Source organism: Schistocerca piceifrons, chromosome 6, assembly GCF_021461385.2.
Source record: "Schistocerca piceifrons isolate TAMUIC-IGC-003096 chromosome 6, iqSchPice1.1, whole genome shotgun sequence".
NCBI lineage: Eukaryota > Metazoa > Arthropoda > Insecta > Orthoptera > Acrididae > Schistocerca > Schistocerca piceifrons.
In genome coordinates, this window is record NC_060143.1 from 67,359,380 (window position 1) to 67,373,390 (window position 14,011).

Sequence of the window (14,011 nt, forward strand, 5' to 3'; positions counted from 1 at the left end):
CGCGCTAGCCCCACCCCTAACGGACACAAACGAAAACGTAATGTACTTTGTGGATAGCCGTCGTATATATATATCACCTCTACCGAATTTTTCCGTGCAATTTCATCTGGATTCTGAGGAAGCATATAATTCTATCGGTAATTGAGTGTCGCTTCGAGAGGGACAGTCAACAGCAATTGTCTTATTCTCCGCTGTTTCGGTCAATGTGACTCTAAATAGAACGGTGAATGTTCGCATGATGTTGAGCCGTGTGGTATGATTTCTGCCCTGGAATGCAACCTTACATGTCACCCCTTCTCCTCCACACCCCCACCCCTAGCGGCAGTAGGGGTTCCTAAACCGCACAGTACTTTTATGCAAATAATAAGTCTTGTATATGCTAAATTTTGTTAAAATAGTTTGAGACGCTCCTGAGTTGTGTGTTTGTGACACCCCATTTCACCGCAAAATTCTCAGCGTAGGCGCTAGGGGCACTATTGTCACAGTAAACTTTTCCGTATAGCAGTTGATAAGTGTGCCAGTTTTGGTAGAAATTCCTTCAGGCATTACAGAGATATGCTGATGTGTCACTCTCTTTGCATCCACCCCCTTATCCTTGCTGTAGGCGTGAAACGTCACCCTGATTGTTACCAAACGTCTAACGACCCAGAAAACTGTGAATTTGATGCTAACATCGACCATTATCCAATATTTGCACATGTCAAGTCTTCTCATCCCCACGCCTAGGGCTGGTTGGGGTATATTATCTCCCCCCCCCTCCCCTCCAAGATGTTTATACAAATAATAAGTCATGTATATACAAAATTTGATTGAAATTCCTTAATTAAGATTCTACGTCACCTCTTCTTCACCTACAGACCTAGGGGCAGCTCTTAGCCTCAGACAAACTTTAGCAGGCGTGCGCAAGAACAACTCCCTAAAGTTTCTTTATAATCAGGTCAGTGGTATGCAGGAACGCACAGAAGACGGTTAAGCAAACATTCATTTTTATACATTAAAAAGCAGCTGGCTACATTATATAAATGTTCTCCATGTCCAGACTCTCTTCCGGATTTCATCTGCTCTCAAGTGCCGAAATACTCCTAATACTCCTGTATAACACTGCACACTTGTACGTGGCGCCAGAATGAGATAAGAATATGAATAAATTAAAATGAAATTAGGATACTGTAAACGATGAATGTCTCTGATAGGCTCGATAATGTGGACTGCTGTCTGGGCGCAACCACAGAGCCAAAGATACTGTACTGTTTTGTTGGTAATCGCCCTGCAGACGTACACATTTTTCACAGCGCTGACGCCATGATTCCATGGCAGCGGCGAAGGCTTCTTTAGGAGTCTGTTTTGACCACTGGAAAATCGCTGAGGCAATAGCAGCACGGCTGGTGAATGTGCGGCCACGGAGAGTGTCTTTCATTGTTGGAAAAAGCCAAAAGTCACTAGGAGCCAGGTCAGGTGAGTAGGGAGCATGAGGAATCACTTCAAAGTTGTTATCACGAAGAAACTGTTGCGTAACGTTAGCTCGATGTGCGGGTGCGTTGTCTTGGTGAAACAGCACACGCGCAGCCCTTCCCAGACGTTTTTGTTGCAGTGCAGGAAGGAATTTGTTCTTCAAAACATTTTCGTAGGATGCACCTGTTACCGTAGTGCCCTTTGGAACGCAATGGGTAAGGATTACGCCCTCGCTGTCCCAGAACATGGACACCATTTTTTCAGCACTGGCGGTTACCTGAAATTTTTTTGGTGGCGGTGAATCTGTGTGCTTCCATTTAGCTGACTGGCGCTTTGTTTCTGGATTGAAAAATGGCATCCACGTCTCATCCATTGTCACAACCGACGAAAAGAAAGTCCCATTCGTGCTGTCATTGCGCGTCAACATTGCTTGGCAACATGCCACATGGGCAGCCATGTGGTCGTCTGTCAGCATTCGTGGCACCCACCTGGATGACACTTTTCGCATTTTCAGGTCGTCATGGAGGATTGTGTGCACAGAACCCACAGAAATGCCAACTCTGGAGGCGATCTGTTCAACAGTCATTCGGCGATCCCCCAAAACAATTCTCTCCACTTTCTCGATCATGTCGTCAGACCGGCTTGTGCGAGCCCGAGGTTGTTTCGGTTTGTTGTCACATGATGTTCTGCCTTCATTAAACTGTCGCACCCACGAACGCACTTTCGACACATCCATAACTCCATCACCACATGTCTCCTTCAACTGTCGATGGATTTCAATTGGTTTCACACCACGCAAATTCAGAAAACGAATGATTGCACGCTGTTCAAGTAAGGAAAACGCCGCCATTTTAAGTATTTAAAACAGTTCTCATTCTCAGCCGTAAGGTGCTGCCATCTCTGGGACGTATTGACAATGAACGCGGCCTCATTTTAAAACAATGCGCATGTTTCTATCTCTTTCCAGTCCGGAGAAAAAAAATCGGAGGCCTTAGAACTTGAATGCACCTCGTACATAGCTGTCCGTGTGGGAAAGCAGTTTTTGTGGTGTGCTGTGTGAAGTCACCAAGAGTTAGATTAATGTAGATATGTCAATATTGTTGAACATGGAAGCAGAAGTCTTCACGCAACCAAGGTAAAGATGTTAAATATTTATGATTTCTGTTTTTGACAGCGCGTTAATATAGGTGAGTTGCCTGATAATTTATAATTGTTGAGTAACCCCAGAATGTACGTAAACTGTCTTGAGAAAAGCACCACGTAAATATTTCATTTTCGTAATGCTTTTTAAGATTTGTTAGCAGAGCTATGTGTAATTGGATGATTTTCATTTATGTTGGATTAATGAAGTTAGATAATACTTGCTGTTTAATTCTCATTGTTCTTGAATCAATTGTGAGTAATGTAGCTTCAATTGTCAGATGTTTTTGAAAAGACAAACTTAACTTTCAATATAACTTTGTTAAAAAAAAAAGAGTGTAAGTAATTCACCGTAATCAGTACCGCCTACAAGTCCAGGTCATATATTTTTTTTTAAAGAAGCTGGATTTTCTTAAATGTTCACCTTTATCAGCCAAATGAATTTCATGTCCATTTCAAGTATTATTTTTTATGAGAGACCAGACTATATCGCGTTACTCCGTTGCTGCTTTAGAGGTAAGACAACTTAATTGGTTTGTTATGTGCACAGGGACCGAAGTTACCAGTTTTGAACAGGGCCTCAGGATTCAGTGCCTAAGGGGGCTGAATGTATTTTGCAGTGACAGTATTTCGTTATTGGTATTGGGAGTTACATTGTCCAATCAGTTCGTATAAAGTTATTGCTAACAACAACACAGAGTAAGCGCACCACTTGTAGTTACAACACGCTACACGACAGTTCGAGTTATATATCCATTCCACAGTACAGACATTGATTCAACGTAATCGTCATCATACTCATTCATTTTATTTAAAAGATCGTTACAACTATTGACTCCGATTGATCTTTTCAAAAAGGTAGTAGATCGCCTTAAGTCTGCACATTCAAATACAAGTTCGCTCGGTGTAACAGAGGTTCGTGAGAGTGGCTGTGAGAAATTCTATAAGACACAACTAGCTGAACCTAAGGGAATATCAACCTTCACGCGATTTTGACAAGTCGTGTTGTAACGCCGGAAATGCATATCCTCCTATTTCCATCTATTGCACTGCAAATTTTTTTCCTTATTTTGTTACCTGAAGGTATAAGGTTTCTGTGTCTTTGTATATTGTAATTGTTTTACTATTTGTATATATATGCATTTATGTCGATGTAGAATTGGTTTGTTTTGTGAATATTATTTGTATTTATACGCTGGGTCTGGCCTAGGGAAAACTATGCTATCGAACGAATACATCGATAGGTCGTGTGGAGAACGAAAGTGTTTATGATCTTTGGTAGTGTTAACTCCGCCGCGTGGAGCGCGGGCTGAGCAGAAAGGGGTCTGGCTGGGGTGGTGCAGTGGAGCACGTGTGTTGTGTGACGCTCCCGCGAGTTGCCGCGCTTTCGGGGTTGGGCAGCATGTAATTGCGCTCGACTTGCTATGATAGTTTCTGACACGGTGTCGCGGACGGGAAGCATTAGCTGGCGCACATCAAGAGCCCGTTTCGCCTGGTAACCGCGTCGAGAAGAAGGCGCGCCAACATCCAGCTTCTGCAACAGCGACGGCCGACAATGAGTGACTGTCGCCACCTCCTCGATCGACGGCTTCAAACCTTCAATCAGCCAAGAAGGAAGACTGGAAGCACGTAAAGTTTTAGAACTGTATGGCAGACCTCAGCTTTTCAAACTGTTCCATTTTCGTAACTATAATTACAGCAACTTAGCATGAACATTTGTTGCTCATTCCCCCAATTGCATTACCAAGCAGGGTCCCTTCCTTTTCCGGAATGAACTCGAGTGTCGTTGAAATTCAAACGCCTGCATTAAAGTAAAAGCATTCGATTTCACTGCTTTAATTTCAAAGTTCAGTTGAGGTATTCATAGCTGGCTACAATATTTAGATTACACAAGCACAAATTAAGAGTGCGAGTTTTGTTAGCATATTTTACCTTACCTGTGACTGCAGCTCAGCTTGGTACGTACTAAATTTTACTATTGTTAATTGCTCAGAATCATTTAAGTTCAAAGTTAAATCTCTTATTTTTAAATTGCGTAGATTCAAGTAGCTTTTGAAATGATTGTTGAGGTAGTCCAAGACTAACCGTATTTTACTGAATTTCGATGTGCTTCAGAAAGAAAGCTCACTATTAACTTCAGTCACTAAATTAACTTTCGATTTTCCGGTTTTATTAATTCTTTTACTAAATTAAGTCAGAGTATAGCGAAATTTATTACTTCTGACAAACTTTCAGTTTTCACACTACACGTATCAACCTCCAGTTGCCACGCTTCTAGTGCTAATTATATGTGTAATAACCTTTCTTTTTCAGTTACTAAAGTAATTGTCCATAGGACTGGCTACCGTAATTTTCCCAAAATCTCAAATATCTAATTACCGCTAGTTAATTGTTAACGTAACGGCCGCACATTTACTTTCTTTATTAACTTTACCCCTTTTCAAAATTAATTTCCACCAGTTTCATTTGCATTTTTCCTTTCATTTAGATGTAACCCTTTCCTCCCTCTTTACCGACAGATTAACTTCGGTGACGATTGCTTTTCCCAAATTTCCATTAGGTACATGCGGTTTAATTTTTGACTGTCATTAAGGTCGATAAGTGAGGGGTAGGTTACAGTGTCTTGCAGTGGAAATGGAAATGAGCGTTTGGCGTCATTGGCCGGGAGGCCCCTTGCGGGTAAGGTCCGGCCGCCTTGGTGCAGATCTTATTACATTCGACGACACATTGGGCGACCTGCGCGCCGGATGGGGATGAAATGGTGATGAAGACGACACAACACCCAGTCCCTGAGCGGAGTAAATCTCCGACCCAGCCGGGAATCGAAACCGGGCCCGTAGGACGGCAATCCGTCACACTGACCACTCAGTTATCGGGACGGACGTTTCTTGCAGTGAAGGGGAATCACGAGAGTGGCTGAACCCCACTCTTCGGATACCTGTGTAACTCTCTATAATATGCTTTGATGGGTCATTAATTGACTTTTAAAACTAAACTTTTGATAGTGTGAACCATACAATTTTTGTTGCCGTCATTGCCAAATCTGTCCGTTGTACGAAAGATACGCTAAACTTGTAAATGCCTCGCTAGAATGCATTAGATGACCGTATGATACGAATTATTTGTTCAATGAATTGAAAAACGTCATGTATAGGCTTATTATTTAAGTCTTTTTCAAGCCAACAGCTAAATTCAAGGAATGAATATTAGAAGCAATAATAATAATTATAAAGATATAAAGTCACTTCATTTGCTACAGAAAGGTGTCCATTATGCAGGAATACGGCTGTTCAATAACTTCACAACGACCATAAAATTTATCTGCTAGTACCTGGCTGGTTTGATAAGTCTAGTAGAAAAAAAAAATAAGAAAAATGTTTTGTGAACAACTCACCTTACTTTTCAACAGTCTCCTTTGAGAGCTACACACTCGTTTTAGGGACACGCGTGAAGTTCAGTTTAAGAGGAACCTAAGCGATTTATTGGCGACTAATTGCTACCATTCCATTGGTGAATTTCTTAGTAGAGCAAACTGACGCATATAGTATTAACAATCCCAGAGAACGTGAGTGTTAGGTAAAACCCGCTTTCCGGACATCTCCAGTATAGTAATGTGATTAATGTAAGTAAGTGTTCTAACTGATTCTCTGTTTCCGGGTCTATATTAGCCTAATAATTGTTATATGCACGTCAGTTTGTTAAACATTTACATGTTTTGTGACTACCTCTTAAATGGAAATATCCATTTTGTATTCTTGTTTTATGGCATTTTCTTCATCCTTGAGTGGCTCGCCACTGTGGATCTACAGAACAAAAATTATGTCCAACATAATCCAATCTAATCTAACTGGATGAACTAAGGGCGCGAAATATGCTCACATGTACACCACACACACAAAATAACATATATATATATATATATATATATATATATATATATATACTCTGCAAACCATTACGAAATTACAGTTCCCCCCGCCCCCCCACCCACCCAAATCCATGATAACATGCTGCCCTCTCTCACTGTACCATTTATTACGGCTTCTTCGCATTTCATTCACGTATGGAGCGAAGTGCGAGAAGAATGATCGGTTAAATGGGTCTGAGTGCCCTGTAATTAGTTTAATCTTGCCCTAGCCATCCGTACGGGATATTCCTTGGTTCGTCATTCTAAAGCTGGTCAGTGAAACTTTGTAAGTAGACTTTGTCGGGATAGTTTGCGTCTATTTTCAAGCGTCTGCCAGTCTATTTTCATTAGCATCTCTGAGACTTTCTCCACGGGGCAAACAAACCTTTGACCAATCGTGCTGTCCTTCTCTGTACACATTCAGTACCATTGTTAGTCCTACCTGGTACGGGCCCCAAACACTTGAGGAATATTTCCGGTTGGGTCACACGAGCATTGTACAAACAGTCTCTTTCGTAGACCGATGACAATTTCCCCAGTATTCTACCAATGAACCGAAGTCTGCTAGCTGGTTTGCTTATGAACTGAGCACATGTGATCGTCCATTTCTTCTCTCTACAAATTGTTACAAGCAGGTTTTTGTATGTTGTTGTTGTTGCGGTCTTCAGTCCTGAGACTGGTTTGATGCAGCTCTCCATGCTACTCTATCCTGTGCAAGCTTCTTCATCTCTCAGTAACTACTGCAACCTACATCCTTCTGAATCTGCTTACTGTATTCATCTCTTGGTCTCCCTCTATGATTTTTACCCTCCACGCTGCCCTCCAATACTAAACTGGTGATTCCTTGATGCCTCAGAACATGTCCTACCAACCGATCCCTTCTTCTAGTCAAGTTGTGCCACAAATTTCTCTTCTCCCCAATCGTATTCAATACCTCCTCATTAGTTATGTGATCTACCCATCTAATCTTCAGCATTCTTCTGTAGCACCACATTTCAAAAGCTTCTATTCTCTTCTTGTCCAAACTATTTATCGTCCATGTTTCACTTCCATACATGGCTACACTCCATACAAATACTTTCAGAAACGACTTCCTGACACTTAAATTTATACTCGATGTTAACAAATTTCTCTTCTTCAGAAACGCTTTCCTTGCCATTGCCAGTCTACATTTTATATCCTCTCTACTTCGATCATCATCAGTTATTTCTCTCCCCAAATAGCAAAACTCCTTTACTACTTTAAGTGTCTCATTTCCTAATCTAATTCCCTCAGCATCACCCGACTTAATTCGACTACATTCCATTATCCTCGTTTTGCTTTTGTTGATCTTCATCTTATACCCTCCTTTCAAGACACTGTCCATTCCGTTCAACTGCTCTTCCAAGTCCTTTGCTGTCTCTGACACAATTACAATGTCATCGGCAAACCTCAAAGTTTTTATTTCTTCTCCGAATTTTCCTTTTTTTCCTTCACTGCTTGCTCAATATACAGATTGAATAACATCGGGGAGAGGCTGCAACCCTGTCTCACTCCCTTCCCAACCACTGCTTCCCTTTCGTGTCCCTCGACTCTTATAACTGCCATCTCGAAACTTCCTGGCAGATTAAAACTGTGTGCCCGACCGAGACTCGAACTCAGGACCTTTGCCTTTCGCGGGCAAGTGCTCTACCAACTGAGCTACCGAAGCACGACTCACGCCCGGTACTCACAGCTTTACTTCTGCCAGTACCTCGTCTCCTACCTTCCAAACTTTACAGAAGCTCTCCTGCGAACCTTGCAGAACTAGCACTCCTGAAAGAAAGGATATTGCAGAGACATGGCTTAGCCACAGCCTGGGGGATGTTTCCAGAATGAGATTTTCACTCTGCAGCGGAGTGTGCGCTGATATGAAACTTCCTGGCAGATTAAAACTGTGTGCCCGACCGAGACTCGAACTCGGGACCTTTGCCTTTCGCGGGCAAGTGCTCTACCAACTGAGCTACCGAAGCACGACTCACGCCCGGTACTCACAGCTTTACTTCTGCCAGTACCTCGTCTCCTACCTTCCAAACTTTACAGAAGCTCTCCTGCGAACCTTGCAGAACTAGCACTCCTGAAAGAAAGGATATTGCAGAGACATGGCTTAGCCACAGCGTGGGGGATGTTTCCAGAATCATATCAGCGCACACTCCGCTGCAGAGTGAAAATCTCATTCTGGAAACATCCCCCAGGCTGTGGCTAAGCCATGTCTCTGCAATATCCTTTCTTTCAGGAGTGCTAGTTCTGCAAGGTTCGCAGGAGAGCTTCTGTAAAGTTTGGAAGGTAGGAGACGAGGTACTGGCAGAAGTAAAGCTGTGAGTACCGGGCGTGAGTCGTGCTTCGGTAGCTCAGTTGGTAGAGCACTTGCCCGCGAAAGGCAAAGGTCCCGAGTTCGAGTCTCGGTCGGGCACACAGTTTTAATCTGCCAGGAAGTTTCATATCAGCGCACACTCCGCTGCAGAGTGAAAATCTCATTCTGGAAACATCCCCCAGGCTGTGGCTAAGCCATGTCTCTGCAATATCCTTTCTTTCAGGAGTGCTAGTTCTGCAAGGTTCGCAGGAGAGCTTCTGTAAAGTTTGGAAGGTAGGAGACGAGGTACTGGCAGAAGTAAAGCTGTGAGTACCGGGCGTGAGTGGTGCTTCGGTAGCTCAGTTGGTAGAGCACTTGCCCGTGAAAGGCAAAGGTCCCGAGTTCGAGTCTCGGTCGGGCACACAGTTATAATCTACCAGGAAGTTTCATATCAGCGCACACTCCGCTGCAGAGTGAATAATCTCATTCTGGGAACTGCCATCTCGTTTCTGTACCAATTGTAAATAGCCTTTCGCTCCTTGTATTTTACACCTGCCACCTTCAGAATTTGAAAGAGAGTATTCCAGTCAACATTGTCAAAAGCTTTCTCTAAGTCTACAAATGCTAGAAACGTAGGTTTGCCTTTCCTTAATCTAGCTTCTAAGAGAAGTCGTAGGGTCAGTATTGCCTCACGTGTTCCAATATTTCTACGGAATCCAAACTGATCTTCCCCAAGGTCGGCATCTACTAGTTTTTCCATTCGTCTGTAAAGAATTCGTGTTAGTATTTTGCAGCCGTGACTTATTAAACTGATAGTTCGGTAATTTTCACATCTGTCAACACCTGCTTTCTTTGGGATTGGAATTATTATATTCTTCTTGAAGTCTGAGGATATTTCGCCTGTCTCGTACATCTTGCTCACCAGATGGTAGAATTTTGTCAGGACTGGCTCTCCCAAGGCTGTCAGTAGTTCTAATGGAATGTTGTATACTCCCGGGGCCTTGTTTCGACTCAGGTCTTTCAGTGCTCTGTCAAACTCTTCACGCAGTATCATATATCCCATTTCATCTTCATCTACATCCTCTTCCATTTCCATAATATTGTCCTCAAGTTCATTGCCCTTGTATAGACCCTCTATATACTCCTTCCACCTTTCTGCTTTCCCTTCTTTGCTTAGAACTGGGTTTCCATCTGAGCTCTTGATATTCATGCAAGTGGTTCTCTTTTCTCCAAAGGTCTCTTTAATTTTCCTGTAGGCAGTATCTATCTTGCCCCTAGTGAGATAAGCCTCTACATCCTTACATTTATCCTCTAGCCATCCCTGCTTAGCCATTTTGCACTTCCTGTCGATCTCATTTTTGAGACGTTTGTATTCCTTTTTGCCTGCTTCATTTACTTCATTTTTATATTTTCTCCTTTCATCAATTAAGTTCAATATTTCTTTTGTTACCCAAGGATTTCTAACAGCCCTCGTCTTTTTACCTACTTCATCCTCTGCTGCCTTCACTACTTCATCCCTCAAAGCTACCCATTCTTCTTCTACTGTATTTCTTTCCCCCATTCCTGTCAATTGTTCCCTTATGCTCTCCTTGAAACTCTGTACAACCTCTGGTTCTTTCAGTTTATCCAGGTCCCATCTCCTTAAATTCCCACCTTTTTGCAGTTTCTTCAGTTTTAATCTAAAGGTCATAACCAATAGATTGTGGTCAGAGTCCACATCTGCCCCTGGAAATGACTTACAATTTAAAACGTGGTTCCTAAATCTCTATCTTACCATTATATAATCTATCTGATACCTTTTAGTATCTCCAGCGTTCTTCCAGGTATACAACCTTCTTTTATGATTCTTGAACCAAGTGTTAGCTATGATTAAGCTGTGCTCTGTGCAAAATTCTACCAGGCGGCTTCCTCTTTCATTTCTTAGCCCCAATCCATATTCACCTACTACGTTTCCTTCTCTCCATTTTCCTACTACCGAATTCCAGTCACCCATGACTATTAAATTTTCGTCTCCCTTCACTGTCTGAATAATTTCTTTTATTTCATCATACATTTCTTCAATTTCTTCGTCATCTGCAGAGCTAGTTGGCATATAAACTTGTACTACTGTAGTAGGCGTGGGCTTCGTGTCTATCTTGGCCACAATAATGCGTTCACTATGCTGTTTGTAGTAGCTTACCGGCAGTCCTATTTTTTTATTCATTATTAAACCTACTCCTGCATTACCCCTATTTGATTTCGTATTTATAACCCTGTATTCACCTGACCAAAAGTCGTGTTCCTGCTGCCACCGAACTTCACTAATTCCCACTGTATCTAACTTTAACCTATCCATTTCCCTTTTTAAATTTTCTAATCTACCTGCCCGATTAAGGGATCTGACGTTCCACGCTCCGATCCGTAGAACGCCAGTTTTCTTTCTCCTGATAACAATGTCCTCTTGAATAGTCCCCACCCGGAGATCCGAATGGGGGACTATTTTACCTCCGGAATATTTTACCCAAGAGGACGCCATCATCATTTAACCATACGTAAAGCTGCATGCCCTCGGGAAAAATTACAGCTGTAGTTTCCCCTTGCTTTCAGCCGTTCTCAGTACCAGCGCAGCTAGGCCGTTTTGGTTATGTTACAAGGCCAGATCAGTCAATCATCCAGACTGTTGCCCCTGCAACTACTGAAAAGGCTGCTGCCCCTCTTCAGGAACCACACGTTGCTCTGGCCTCTCAACAGATACCCCTCCGTTGTGGTTGCACCTACGGTGCGGCTATCTGTATCGATAAGGCACGCAAGCCTCCCCACCAACGGCAAGGTCCATGGTTCATGGGGGGGGGGGGGGTGTTTGTATGTGTTGATCAATTCTGTTTATGACTCATCGATATTGTAGCCATATGGTACTACGCTTTTTCGCTTTGTGTAGTGAACAATTCTACATTTCTGACCATTCAAAGTAAGTAACCAACCTTTCTACCACCTTTCTCCCAACACACTTCCCTGGGACACACCTGAAGTTACGTCTACATCTGTTCATAACGCCTGAACCAAAATAAATTGCTGTGCCCTCCCTGCCAAAAACTCCTCAATCAATTCGCAAATTTTGCTTGCTTCCCCATGCGATCGTACTTTCCCTAATAAGCGTAGAGGAGGTACTGATTAAAATATATTTTGGAAATCGAGACCGCATTTAGCCATAATGGACGTCGTTCTTTGCGAGATATGTCGTTACTTTTGAGGTCAAATATGTTCTAGGATTCTACAACTAAAGGATGTCAAGAATATTGGACAGTAGTTTTGTGGCTCGCTTCTGCTGCCCTTCATGTGGGGGTGGGTGGGAGGGGCTGATCTGTGCTTTCTTCCGACTACTGGGCATGATTTTTGCTGAAGGAGTCCAAGGTAGATTATGGTTAAAAGAGGGCCTAACACAACCACAAATTGGGTATAGAATCTGACAGGGATTCCAGCGGGCCCTTGGCTTTGTTCGAGTTTAGTGGTTTCAGATGTTTCTCAATGCTATGCATCGTTAGTTCCCGTTGTCAGCTGCAGTTGCATGTTGAAGTAAGTTGTTTGTAAGCTTCTTATCGTTGCCTGAGGTGCATTTTGGTGGGTTTTGGAACTCGTATGTTAGCTAGAATGGCCAAAAGCACTTATTTTGCGACGAATTGGAACGGACAGAAAATCGAGAGAACTCTCCGGCACTCGAGAAGGGGTAGCAGATTCTCAGTCTTCCCCAGTATGGAATGCACTTGCGAGGTGCCAGGGCTAGCAGTGTATTTAACACAAAATTCTTCTAGAATCTACATATGTAAATGATGCTCTAAGCCCCCCCTATTCTAACTCCGACTTTTGCTGTTGCACAAGGATTAAAAAAAATACGCGAACTGACTCTAATCAACCCTGCCAGTGGAGTAGAAGAGAGTTTGGCACCTGCAATAATTTAATTTGATAAATAAGTTAAATAAACGAAGGTTTCATTAACATAGTAAGGAATGATAGGGTTGCTCTAGCGATTAACAGAATGAAAGTTCTGTCCAAAATAACAATATGATTTATTAAGACTAAACAAAAAATAATAAACAAAAACACATGAAACATTTACAATACATCAAATTGGCTCAAATTGGATACTCAAACAAACGCTGTGAATGTGAAGTTGTCCCTAAACTAGATTGTGAGGATTATGACGAAGTGGTATGTGGAGCCATTTCCTTGCAACTCAAATCTTAACAGAAAACACATAGCCAACCCAACATTAATTGCTGCTACCCAAGACAGAACAAAGTTAGAAAAAGACGAACAGGCGCGCTCTGCTGAGCTCTGATTATCACCTAGGAAAATCCCTATCTGCCGGTGCTGCGGACATACATTACCAAACTGTCTTCTTAACTGCCAGAACACGATCTGGCGTACCGGAGGCGATGGCTGGTTGCTTCGACGTCCTCGATCGAAAGGCGAGAGCCGACTACCAGGAGCACCCATACAGGCCGAACACACAACATTCCCGCCCCCACGACAGTGGCCGTGGTTAAACGTTCCAATCAGCAACTCGAAAACCGGCGGAAAATTCCACGCTATTGCCGGAGCACTACCATTCCACCAATGGAGATTCTTGGCGCCAATTTCTGCGCTGATTTTGCTACGTCACGGAGCTATGCCCTGAGCAAGCCAATCACAGTTACTATTTTGCAGAAAGCGCGGGAATTTTCCCGCCACAACTGCCTGGGTACACAAGTCATTCCCACGCCTCGCTGGTAGCCCGCCAGAAAGCGTTTTCGCTAAGTTTCTGCGAAGTAACGGAACCTCTAGCCTAGCCGCTACTTCAGACCCCTCCGGGCGTGTCTTTTGACAATGTCGGCGTCTGCAAAGCATTCACTCGACTTCCTCACACCCGTCGGCTTAACCCTTTCCAGATCAGCGGAGTCCGCCTGTCACCAGACTACCCGGGTGACGAGAGACGCTGCGTGGGAAGTCCGCGTGTGAAGGAATAGCGACTTTTCACTGCATGCAATTAGAGAGGAAAATCGTAAGATAGAAATATGAGAGGGGGCTCATGCCACCTCTCACACTGACCGCAGCTGGTGGAGCTGAGTCGAAGGCGCCGAACAGTACCAGAAAGCATCACTCATTGTTAGTGCACAGCTGTACATTAAGGACGGTCCAAAAAATGGTACCGCTGTGGTGAGTAAGGTGAAGACGGCTGGCAGTTG

At 43.2% G+C, this 14,011-nt stretch overlaps 1 protein-coding gene and 1 non-coding gene across 2 annotated transcripts in view; one reads left to right on the forward strand and one right to left on the reverse strand.

Annotated features, from left to right (window-relative positions):
• The window catches only part of LOC124803143 (UNC93-like protein MFSD11), a 176,189-nt gene that overhangs the window by 33,515 nt on the left and 128,663 nt on the right, over positions 1 to 14,011 (reverse strand). The window lies entirely within an intron of this gene.
• On the forward strand, positions 9,158 to 9,232 carry Trnas-uga. The gene has a single exon. It is a non-coding gene; the product is annotated as a tRNA-Ser (tRNA).